Here is a 13,103-nt window from a genome sequence, read left to right on the forward strand (position 1 = left end):
TACAATGATACCTGGGATAAAACTTGTGTTCTCGGACCTACGCCTGATGCTCGTTACTGGCGTTTTAAATTCTAGCCTGGTAAACTTGATGTGTCTGCGTTTAGAGTTCTAGCCTGGGGTATCATGGGGTTCACTCACTGATTGTTCCTTGATTTTGGTAACTTCATGCATCTGTTTTCTGTTGACTTGATTTTATTTTGAGAGTTTTTTCCCCCCTACTGTTGCTGTGTTGATGAGATAAGCGACTTTTAGTTAACGTAGGAGATCGGCTAGGTTGTAGGCATGACATATTTTACTCCAGGCAGTCTGGAGACCATTTTTCATGCTTTTGTAGTATTCAGCGTGTCCTCACCAGTGGTAATTTCCCCTGCATTAGTATGATTAGTTTTGGGACGAAACATTAAGTGAAAGCTAAATACATTTTCCTATCAATGGTTTTAATGTTTAACTTTATGATTTTGAAACGTACTTGTAGTCATCCAACATTGTTAATTGCTAGAACAAATTTGATGTCTTTGCATGACTTATACATGGAAGTAGCAATTTTGGCAGTCCGCCACTATTTTGAGTAACATAGACATACATCTAAGTTGAGTATATTCCCTAGACATTAGGAGGTACATTGAGTAATGATGTTTGTTTGGTCTCAACTTAGTTTGGCCGTTGCCTGTGGAAATGCTAATTTTGATATGCTGATTTGGGAGTTGTTTCAATATGCTTACTTCACCCAAGTGACCTTGTGGTACAGTTGTTTTTTATTTCCTTTATGGATGTTTCTTTTTATTTTATTTGTGGGTGTTTTTATCATTTTCACATTTGTTTTGGTTGCAAATTCAGTTTGCAATGTTTTTACTGGATGAATGTTAGATTCCTCCCAAATATAGATTTTTTTTTCACGTGGTTCCTGTAATGTTTCAGCTTTCACTTGGAGTCATTTTCGTTGACTCTGTCGTGAAAGCGGGGGGGATTGTATGAAATGATTATCTATGATGATAAAGAGTTGAACTTAGATATATAAAGAGTTATGTAAAGAATTTAGTTTTTCTGTTTCCAAAAGTTATAGTTAAAATCAACATCCCTTCAGTGTTTGTCTAATTGGGTTTTTTGAGAAGTTTGTTTTATACAAAATCTAACATGGTTATGGTTGAGTAAAATACATCTTACCATTTTGAAATGGTTTAGCTAAGAAATAACTAATTTGATGGGAGTGTTACTGTTCAGTTTGTTTAATATTTGATTAGAAGTAATCATATTAATCTCATGCATTATGGAATAAGTGGGTAAAACCGTGCAGGGAGCACATTTTGTTATTCCTTACATGTTTACTAAATTTTGGCATGTTTTAATTGATACTGAGGAAGTAATTCTGCATCAGGCTATGTTTCTAGAAAACCAAGTTGAGAAGTCTTACATAGTCTAAATTGTATATAGAGGTACAGACCCCCTGGAGCACTCAACTCACTGACGCAAAAACCAGTGTGTTGGGTGTGGGGGGAGGGCTGTTTGAGATAGGTTTTTAACTTGTTTCAACTCTTTTAGAAGAGAAACAGACTTATTGGTGACATTATCAAAATTGGGTATTTTAATTCTAATAAAATGTCTGTCTTAGTAGGCAATCATTGGAATTTTAATGGTTGACAGATATTTCTGTGGGGTGAATGATGAGACAAAAATGTTTGTTTACTATTGTCTGGCCTCAAGATAACACTACTCGGTCCTATGAGATTGGATTTATCCTTAGGTTAGTAGACCACCCCCCACTCCAGGGAGAGCTCTGGAGAGATGGGGGGTCATGATTTATGACAGGATTACAGAAGTGTCTTTTATGTGCTAGGATTATAGGAGACTTGGAGACATTCACACTGAGTTTCATCTTGTATAGAAATTAGGATAAATAACAGTTATGTTAGCTGACCTTCAAGATGGTGTGAAATGTTTTGATTTGCAATAAGGTATTTGATCCTTTATGTGAAACAATGGTGAATTTGATTGTAGTTCCGATACAACACAATCAGATGAAAATTATATAGGTGAGAATTGTTCATGAACTACTCTTTGAGAGTGATACTTCAATGTAAGAAAACTATCTTAACTGATGAGTAATTGATACAGAAATGAGAAATTGTGTTCTTCTGTTCTTTGTGTTGGTTGTTAAACCAACTATAGAAAAGAGTGGAATTGTTATTTTGCTACACTAACAGAACAGAAGCACCAGAAATGTTAATGTTTTAACGATACTGTTACTGATTGCAGCTGTTCTGGTCTGGACAAAGGAAGTAGAAAGACATAGGAAATATAGTTTTGAGTGTTTGATAGTGTTTGGTTCTAATGCATCAGCGAGATGCAACAAGCTAATGTAATGGACATATTTGTGATGGTGTACTGTGCAGTTGCAATTAATCTTCTCAAGGATAATTTACACTTCAGGTACAGGACACTTGAAAGTGATTCGGCAATAGAGGACTTGTTGGAGCCCAGAGAGAGACTGAGTTTGACTTAAAGGACAACTGTGAGGTGGGCTGAGATAAGATGGATCTCATACACACACCCACACAAACACAGGCTGTCCTGTCCTACAGCTTCAAGTGGAGTCTACTCTGGGGCGCTGCACGTCTACATGATGCTGGGTTCCTGTGAGCTAGACTGATTCTAGTCCTGATGATTCTGCAATGTGATGGAGAAGGCAACCTCCGGCCGAGAGAATAGAGGCAAAGGAAAGCTTTGGTTCTGGACAACGTTTACGGGGACGCAGAAAGATCTACTGCACAACATCATGCTACGCTGATTGGATCCATACCAGGTAACATCTCATCTGCTGTCCAGGTAGCTGAGAGAGGAGCCTGGGGTCGACGACACACGCTACAGGAGGGCTTTGGTGTTTAAAGGTTAGGCACAGTGAATTGAAGTCACTGAGGGAAAAGTGAATTTTCTGGTACTAGTAACCAGTCACTTTCTACCTGGCCTTTAGCTATAGAGCCTTTAGCTAAAACTGGTCATCTTGACCAACACACAGATTCTCCTGACCTGGCTGATAAAGCAGCTAGTATGGAGACAACCAGAGCAGTGTCTGCATCTGAGCTATGAAGGACATCACCTTGGAATATACATCTGACTTTTACGTTCTGTTACACCGGCCTTCCAAGAAATGGAACTGACTGTCTGATGTTTGAAGGAGCAGCCATTAACTTTGGAAGTACACCTAAATGAAATCATAGAGAGGACTTTTCAGTGAATCGAGTAATTGGCATGAGGGGACTTCATAACAGTGACTAATTGAAGAATGTATTCAGTGATAGGTGGTAACACACTCACGTGTTGATGCTACATATCCCATACTGTCAATATATGTGTCTCTTGAATTCATTTCCTTTGAGCAATTATTTTAACATAAGGTTTTACTGTACTATGTTATAATTCTATATAATGAAAGTGTGTGATCTTGGAGTTAAGGAGATTGTCTTGACCAGGGCCACATCCCTAAATGCATTGAAGCAACTGCCATGTGATTGTTTGATTAGATAATTGCATTAATGAGAAATTGAACAGGTGTTCCTAATAATCCTTTAGGTGAGTGTAGTTCCTTGGACTTAATTCACTGCTACTAAAACAGTTGTTTCATTTACTTTACTTTTACTTTATTTGTATAGCACTTTTCTAGTATAATTACACAACGTGCTTTACACACAATAAAAATAGATAATAATAATAATAAGAATAAAATGTATAACAATATATACCGATCAGCCATAACATTATGGTCATTATGACCACCTGCCTAACATTGCGTAGGTTGCCCTTTTGCTGCCAAAAAAGCCCTAAATGTCGAGGCATGGACTCCACTAGACCTCTGAAGGTGTGCTGTGGTATCTGGCACAAAGACATATATATATATATATATATATATATATATATATATATATATATATATATATATATATATATATACTCTTTTACTGCCCATGGGGTTGTGATCTAGCCTATATACTCTTTTACTGCCCATGGGGTTGTGATCTAGCCTATATATATATATATATATATATATATTGTATATAAACATACAGTGGGGAGAACAAGTATTTGATACACTGCCGATTTTGCAGGTTTTCCCACTAATAAAGCATGTGGAAGTCTGTAATTTTTATCATATGTACTCTTCAACTGTGAGTGACAGAATCTAAAACAAAATTCCAGAAAATCACATTGTATGATTTTTAAGAAACAAAAACTATTTTAGGTTTTACTTTCGATTATTTCTGGTGCATTTCTGAAGTACTCATCCGTGCATGCTTTTTGAGGTAATATAGGCTAGATCACAACCCCATGGGCAGTAAAAGAGTAGGGGTTTCCACGATTCTCTCGTCTTTTCACTTGACGAAAAAGTTAGTTATCGTCACCTATATTGGGGAGAACAAGTATTTGATACAGTGACGATTTTGCAGGTTTTCCTACTTACAAAGCATGTCTGTAATTTTTATCATAGGTACACGTCAACAGTGAGAGACGGAATCTAAAACAAAAATCCATTAAATCACATTGTATGATTTTTAAATAACTAATTAGCATAAGTATTTGATCACCTACCAACCAGTAAGAATTCCCGCTCTCACAGACCTGTTCGTTTTTCTTTAAAAAGCCCTCCTGTTCTCCACTCATTACCTGTATTAACTGCACCTGTTTGAAATCGTTACCTGTATAAAAGACACCTGTCCACACACTCAATCAATCAAACTCCAACCTCTCCACAATGGCCAAGACCAGAGAGCTGTGTCAGGACATCAGGGATAGAATTGTAGACAGGGATGGGATGGGCTACAGGACAATAGGCAAGCAGCTTGGTGAGAAGGCAACAACTGTTCAAGATGACGGTCAATCTCCTTCGGTCTGCAAGGTCTCACCTCGTGGGGCATCAATGCTCATGAGGAAGGTGAGGGATCAGCCCAGAACTAGATGGCAGGACCTTGCCAGCGCTGCAGAATTTTTATCCATGATGGCGTAGTGTGTTACTAATGGTTTTCTTTGAGATTGTGGTCCCAGCTCACTTCAGGTCATTGACCAGGTCCTGCCGTGTAGTTCTGGGCTGATCCCTCACCTTCCTCACAATCATTGATGCCCCACGAGGTGAGATCTTGCATGGAGCCCCAGACCGAGGGAGATTGACCGTCATCTTGAACTTGAATTATTTAAAAATCATACAATGTGATTTTCTAGATTTTTGTTTTAGATTCCGTCACTCACAGTTGAAGTGTACCTATGATACAAATTACAGACCTCTACATGCTTTGTAAGTAGGAAAACCTGCAAAATCGTCAGTGTATCAAATACTTGTTCTCACCACTGTATATCACTTTGTGCCTCCTCTACCACTCTGTGCCTCCTTTCCTCCTCTACCTCCCTGCGCCTCCTTTATCACTCCATCCCTCCACACCTCCTCCATCCTCCTCTATGACTCTTTGCCTCCTATAATACTCTGCACATCCTCAATCACTCCACGCCTCCTCCATCTCTCCATGCCTCCTTAATTATTCTGCGCTTCCTCTATGACTCTGCACCTCCTCTACCTTCCTGCGCCTCCTCTATCTTTCCCTGCCTCCTTTATCATTCTGTGCCTCCTCTATGACTTTGGGCCTCCTCTTTTTTTCTTGGCCTCCTCAATCTCTTCACACCTCCTTCACCCTGAGCCAGATTTTTCCACCAGGGGTGCTATTTTCAAAAGGTCACAAAACAGAGACTTGTCCTTCCATGGGGGTGTGGTGATGTTTTAGGAGACATGCTACAGCCCTCAACCAGATTTGACCAATATTTGACCAAGATTGACCATTGCATCCGGAATGTGTACTCTTGTATTGTACTACACTTCCACCGGCAATGTAATACACTAGATGTGTGTACACCAGATGGATTCAAACACATCCTGGGTAGTAGTGATATGTGTGTTTTTGACATATTGTGGCCCATAGGTCACTCAGAGACATACAGTTTTCGACGTGCTCCATCAGGGGAATGGGGGAATTAATTATCTACACAGGAATGCCAGCTGTGTGCAGTTTTTCAATCAGCAATTGTACACTATTGTATCTACAATAGACAATACATTGCCTACTCCTCAAATGTCAACACAATAGTTATTGGGTTTCCAGGTGTCATAGAAAGTTGTGCTCCATATATGTCCATTGGAGGATGGCCTAGTCTACCGATACTAGTCTCAGCATCCTACGCCCATAGGAAGTCACCCTTGACCCCTAAAAGTTACTCCTGTTAGAATACATTGGTTGATCTATTGTAAGCTGTAGGTCAATCAGAAATATCTCTGAGGGAAGTATTTCAAAACAGTACAACATAGAGATGTCATTCTACGGGGGGATGGTTTAAGAGGCCACCTACACACTCCAACCAGATTTGGCCAAAACATATACATTTGCACAGTAAATGTCAAAATCTGGACTCTAGGGAGTTTGAACCGAAGTGTATTAATGATCCCTTTGGCCATACATTTGGGCAGTAAAACATACATTTGCCCAGTATACGTAAAGAAAAATGCACTCGGGGGAGTTTGAAACAAAATGTATGGGTGATTCCATTGGGTGTACAATTGGGCAGTAAAAAAAGTACATTTGTCATGTAAATCAAACAATTTGGACTTGGGGGAATTTGGACCAAAGTGTATGAGTAAAACTGTACATATGCCATGTGAACCACAGCCACAACCTGCCCGGGACTTGGTGCCTGACTGTGGAAATCATCCGACTTGCATCCCAATTGAGAGTAATGGAGCTCGGTAGACTTCTAGAGTGTTTTTGGTAAATTGCACAAAAAAAAAACTGTTTGATGGGAGGCCTGTATGGGAGCCCCATAATACTAGAAATCTGCCGACTAAATGGGCAGTATAATCCTTTAAGATAGTATGGTGTCCATGTGCAATGTCCGCCCATTCATTTTTGTCCAAAAATCGAGTACAGAATCTTTTCAAGAAAAACTGTGGACATCATGGCATTCAAACTCCTTGTTTTGGCCGTACTGAAAGCTGCCCTGTTATGACAAGGCATGACATATTTGCAGCCTCTGTGGGGATGTAGATCAGAGTTAGAGTGCATGCTTTGCATATCTGAGGTCCTGGGTTCAATTCCCAAATCGTTCATATGTCCATTTAGACAATTTTCCATTTGCTCAGTGCCTACTTTCTGCAATGTGGATGTTTCGTCCTTCCAGGCATACTGCTTCGAAGGGCATTCGGCTGTTGCCAAGGAAAAGCATGTGTTGGCCAAGCAAACATGTCTTCCAAAGGCAATGTTGTCCCTGACCTGGAATCAAACCCAGGCTGTGGCGTTAAGAGCGCCGAATTCTAACAACCAGAACACCAGGGAGAGAGGTGGCAGCTCGCCGACAGCTCAATTATTTCCCCATTTTGAATCATCAGCATTTCTACACGTCCTTCAATCTCAGCTGGTAATTTCTCTCTACAAGCTGTCAGCCTTCAGTATCACCTCAGAGCCTATACATTGCCTACAAGCATTACGGGTGAGGCAAGGGGCCTTTTGATAGCTCACTTGGTAGAGCGCAGGACTGTAGATAAATGAGCAGTTATCCTTAGGTCCCTGGTTTAAATCCATCTCGATGGGTGTGCTTTTTTTTAAACAAATAATGGCATTCCTCGACTGTTACCAAAAGCCATTTCTGGCTTTCTAGGCAAAGATCTTCAAGTCTCTGTTTTCTTTTGCCCAACGTAATCTTTTCTTTTTATTGGCCAGTCTGCGATATAATTCTTTACACCAAAATTAAATCTGAACGTTATTACATCAGCTTTCTAATATATTGATCAGTTTTACGACTATTTTTGATATGCGCATTCATTTTAATTCCAGATTGTCAGCCTACGGTAATATGAGTATTTTATGTTTGATCAATTATTGTGTGATCAGATCCAGTTTGCCATCATGTTGACATGTTTATTTTTTATAATTCCTAATCATCCTGTTGATCCATCTTTGAAATTATATATAAAATATTATTAAACAATGTTTCTGTGGTCCTGGGTATTTAGTTGTCACATACAGCTCTGGAAAATATTAAGAGACCACAGCAAAATTATCAGTTTCTCTGGTTCTGCTATTCATAGGTATGTGTATGAGTAAAATTAACAGTTTTGTTTTATTCTATAAACTACTGACAACATTACTCCCAAATATTTTTTTTAATTTAGAGTATTTATTTGTAGAAAATAACAACTGGTCAAAATAACCTAAATAAGACCTTTTCAGACCTCAAATATTGCAAAGAAAACAGATACATATACATTTATTAACAACAAAATACTAAGGTTTTAACTTGGGAAAAGTTCAGAAATCAATATTTGGTGGAATAACCCTTATTTTTAAAAACTACTTTGATGCATCTTGGCATGCACTCCAGTCTGTCACATTGCTGTTGGGTGACTTTATGCCACTCCTGGCACAAAAATTCAAGTAACTCAGCTTTGTTTGATGGCTTGTCACCATTCATCTTCCTCTTGATCAAATTCCAGAGGTTTTCAATGGGGTTGAGGTCTGGAGATTGGGCTGGTCTTGATCTGGTGGTCCTACATCCACACCTTGATTTACCTGGCTGTGTGGGATGGAGCATTGTCCTGCTGGAAAAAACTATTCTCAGAGTTGGGGAACATTGGCAGAGCAGAAGGATTCTTCCAGGATAACCTTGAACTTGGCTTAATTCATGCATCCTTCACAAAGACAAATCTGCCTGATTCCAGCGTTGCTGAAGCATACCCAGATCATCACCGATCCTCCACCAAATTTCACAGTGGGTGCGAGACACTGTGGCTTGTAGGCCTCTCCAGGTCTCCATCTAACCATTAGACCACCAGGTGTTGGGCAAAGCTGAAAATTTGACTTGTCAGGGAAACCTGCGTGAAGTTGCCCCCCCCCCACCAACGCAAAACGTCGTCAAACTATGCTCGTTCGTTTGTGCTCCGTTTGTGCTGGTTTGTGCTGTAAAAAGTTTCGTTTGTGCTGCTTTGGGTTTTAAAATATTCGACATTGAATTATAGACGATGACGTCACCAGCCCCCCCACATGCTCCAAATTCACCCAAAATAGTCTTGTTCGTTTGTGCTGGTTTGTGCTGTAAAAAGTTTTGTTTGTGCTGCTTCGGTATTTTAGATATTACAATAATATTTTTAGGTCAATCTGAGGTCAACCAGTCCCCCCACATTCTCCAAATTCACCCAAAACAGTCTCGATCGTTTGTGCTACGTTTGTGCTGGTTTGTGCCGGTAAAAGTTTTGTTTGTGCTGCGTTGGGTTTTAAAATATCAGAAATGTAATCAAATTAATATTTAGGCCTATAGGCTACAAACAAGGCTCACTGAATTAAATAGATAAATCAATGGTCACAAGATCAAAAATAGTCAGACAGCTCTATATTTTGTAGTTAGTCAGTAGCCTATAGCCTATGAGCATTTTATTTCAGTTTTGTCTATTCAATCTCTAAAATGTTAATAAAGATGATTTAATAGATCATCATGCAATTTCTTATCAGGTTTTTTGTAGTCCTGTAGTGTTTAATAAAAATGTAATGTTTTTCTTTTATTAGGCCTATGTCACTCTTATCTTCTGCTACTCTGTGAGCAAAATGGATTTGTGCGCGTGTGCCATCAAGTCGTAGTTTAAATGTAACTTCAGCATTTTTGGGCAAGAAAACAGCTAAACTATCCTCGAGGTGAGCACACTTTTAAAGTAGAATTGACGAAGACGTTCTGTCATCACATAATTTGTTCAATAAACAATTATCCTCACTTCAGTGTCTTGTGATTGTATTTAATTTTTACGAGTCTCATCTGATACACTCCACTCCCACCACTAGGGGCAAGTGACACTTCCATTCAAGAATGCTCTTGTATAAAATTGTGTAGAGTTAGTGGAGAAAAGGTCGATATAAATCAAACTACAAAAGTCGTTACTAATCCAAATTTCTGAACAATGTAAGTATACATTGTTTTAAAACTGTCTGTTACAATACTAGTAGCTGCAAGAATATTGTACAACGTTCAAGAGAGCTAACCTTGTTATTGAACAGAAACCTCAATAATAACACTTCTATTACTAATTTAGCTATGAAATGCTATTTACAGTTGCACAAAGTTTCATTTTAGTATTAAAAACGACCATGGGTGCAACTGTATTTAACATTTCATAGCTAAAATAGTGATAGTTTTAGCAATGAATTTTCAGTTCAATAAAAAATGACAATCTAGGGGTGAACATTACCATATTGGTTCTAATATAAGATATATTATCCATCTACATTATCCTTACTATATTATATGATCATTATATTCAGACCAATACAGTAATATATTAAAACAAATTTATGCTGTACATGATATTTTTTGGAATCAGAATAATTGAGGGTAATTATGTTTTGCTTATGCCAGATGCCCAAGAAACCAGCAGTCGACAGGGATTCCATTTTCACAGTCCTGTGTTCATCAAAAGAGGCCATAATCCAAAATGGCAACATAGCTACTCCTAATGAGAGCATCTGGACAACAAGATCACTGCAAAGGCACTATACACTTTTGTTAAATTAAACAGACACAACATCTGGAAGGCTTTATGGTTTACTCATGAAAGTGATCATGAAACAAGTGGCAGTAGTGATGACACTGATTTTGAGCCAGGGTCCCTTTCCTCCAGTCCAAAAGATTGCTGCAATTTTGATTTTGAAGTTCCATTTCAGAAATGGATTGAATTTATGCCTGAAACAGTGACATACAAAAACAAGTTCTCTAAAACAAAAAAAAGGGAATACACAATTTTGAAGCCTGGTATCTGGACGCATGTGATAAATCATCACATTTGGCAAGAAGTGAAATGCCCCTGCACATTTACTTTTAAAAGAGCCAAGGTCTATCCATCAGTCACAGACAAATATATTGTAATCAGAGGCAACTGTAAGGAGTGTCGTGGCCAAATTCACATAAAATGTGACAAAAAGCCTGAAATAAACAGCACAATGATGTTCAGGTGTTCGCTTAAAAACACTGATGACTCCCTGCACACTGGCTGTTCCAAACGTCCGATGTCTGGTAACTTGCGTGTGCAGATATCCAAAGAACTGTGTGAAGGTAGAAAGGAACCCCATGTATGGAGGGCATCAGAGGCAATAAAGCTGATGGATTTTGGAGATCCTGAGCCAAGTCATCGGCCTAATTTGGCCACCCTGCGCAAAGCAAAGCAGGAGAGAAATGATTTGGAATTAGGCGACAAGGATCCTATTCTGTCATTGCAGATGCTAAAATACAGTGCCCCTCACAGTGGTAGCATTAAAGACATTGGACTAGACAAGTGTTTTTGTCACTATTGGAGCCAAACACAAATGTATATGTACAAGACATTATTAAAGACATCTACTAACCCCACTGTGAGTTTTGATGCAACTGGCTCAGTGGTGAGGAAACTACAGAGACCAAATGGCAAGTCTGGCCATATATTCCTTTATCAGGGTGTTGTGGCAGGGGGTGAGAGCTCAAGTGTCCCAGTGGTGCAAATGCTGTCAGAGAGACATGATGTTAATGCCATAACACATTGGCTGACAGAATGGATTTGCGCAGGTGCACCTACTCCAAAAGAGGTTGTGAGTGACTTTTCTCTGGCTTTGCTCGGAGCTTTGGTCAAGGCTTTTACTTCTCATCCTGATCTTAAGACCTACATCAATGAATGTTGTGGTGTCTTACTCGGTAGACAGTCAGCAAAAGTCCCACCTTGTTTCGTGCGGGTTGATGTTGCTCACTGCATCAAGATGATCTGCCGGTGGGACTGCTTGAAAAAAAAAACACATCGCATTAAAGATTTCTTTGTTAGGTCAATAGCTCAGCTTCTCATGTCACAATCCATGGACGATGCAAGAGAGCTACTAAGATGCATTACTATTGTGGCTCTTAGCGAAAAACAGAGGGCAGTGACAGCTCTGGAGCCCCCCTCATTTCAGAAAGGTGCAAGAAATACCTAAAAGCCAGAATTGCAGAAGAGTGTGTCATCATTCCAGATGTAGAGGGTGCGGACCTGGAAGAAGTGGATCCATGTGACCAAACACAGACAGACCTGCAGCAGTGGGTAACAGATATATGTGAGGAGAGCAGGTCACTTGCCACATCTAATGGTGATCATGACAATATGCACTTCCTCCCTGAGATTATTCCAAATATAATCTGGCTTGCAAATTACTTACCTCTCTGGACAGGGGTAATGATCCCTCACTTCCGGAGCTCCAAAATCACTGCAAGTTCAGCCAATGTCGAAGCCGAGTTTAAAAACATCAAACGCAGCCTTTTCAAGCATGAACACTTGCCTATTCGAGTGGATCGATTCATTGCTCGACATCTGTCCTTCATTGAAGGCAACATGCGTGTTTTTTCTGCAAAACAAAAGAGTGTGGAAAAAGGTGAAGAGGATGAGGCTGTTGCAACAGAGATCGACACAGGAGTCAGTCCACTACCCACCACAACCTGCAGGATTGATGGAAGGCCTGAGATGCATGCTTCCTGCTCTGGGAAGTCTGACACTGTCACAAACATCCATCCAGCAGATGAAGAAGCTGTTGAAAACTGGAGAGGCTTAGCAGTTCCACCCAAAAAGAGGAAGAGGAGTTCATACCTCTCTCCTTGTCCTGAATGGCTACATGCAGATCCATCTGTGAGAGGGAAAAGACTCAAAGTGAACCTGTTGAAAAATGGAAACAATCAACAGCCTGTTAAACTCAGGAAATACAGAATCTCTGTGCTGAACACATGTGCATTTGATGCTTTTTGTCAATGCTTATGTTGTGCTTACTGTGATAGTGTAACTTTTGAAAATATTGTTTGCAATGAGGATTCCAACAACCTCCTCCAGCTAGTGAAATCCATCACCACAAAGGGTCTGAATGCACAGGCCTACATACAGAGGGCAGAACTGATGAGCGAAATATTCAAAGCTGTCCGACTGAAGTCTGGTGCTCTTCAAATTGATGCACAATGCCACATCTCCACTATCATTGAAAAGTCAATGACAAAACGCACTTGTGTTTCATTAACAAAACAGTGCTCTTCACAGAATTGTGGTCTCAGCAAAC

The 13,103-nt window shown here is 39.6% G+C and overlaps 1 long non-coding RNA gene across 3 annotated transcripts; it reads right to left on the reverse strand.

The window, feature by feature from the left end:
- Window positions 1-10,647: 10,647 nt before the first annotated feature.
- On the reverse strand, window positions 10,648-12,516 carry LOC114829413. 3 transcript variants are annotated; one of them, XR_004576060.1, is made up of 6 exons: window positions 12,493-12,516; window positions 12,222-12,407; window positions 11,999-12,094; window positions 11,755-11,809; window positions 11,409-11,543; window positions 10,648-11,213 (listed from the first exon to the last, which is right to left on the reverse strand). It is a non-coding gene; the product is annotated as an uncharacterized LOC114829413 (long non-coding RNA). The 3 variants fall into 3 exon arrangements; XR_004576059.1 differs by having other exon boundaries at window positions 10,648-11,543; XR_004576061.1 differs by having other exon boundaries at window positions 10,648-11,543; window positions 11,755-11,812.
- Between the last annotated feature and the right edge of the window lie 587 nt (window positions 12,517-13,103).

The sequence above is a fragment of the Esox lucius genome, chromosome 1 (genome assembly GCF_011004845.1).
Source record: "Esox lucius isolate fEsoLuc1 chromosome 1, fEsoLuc1.pri, whole genome shotgun sequence".
Lineage (NCBI taxonomy): Eukaryota > Metazoa > Chordata > Actinopteri > Esociformes > Esocidae > Esox > Esox lucius.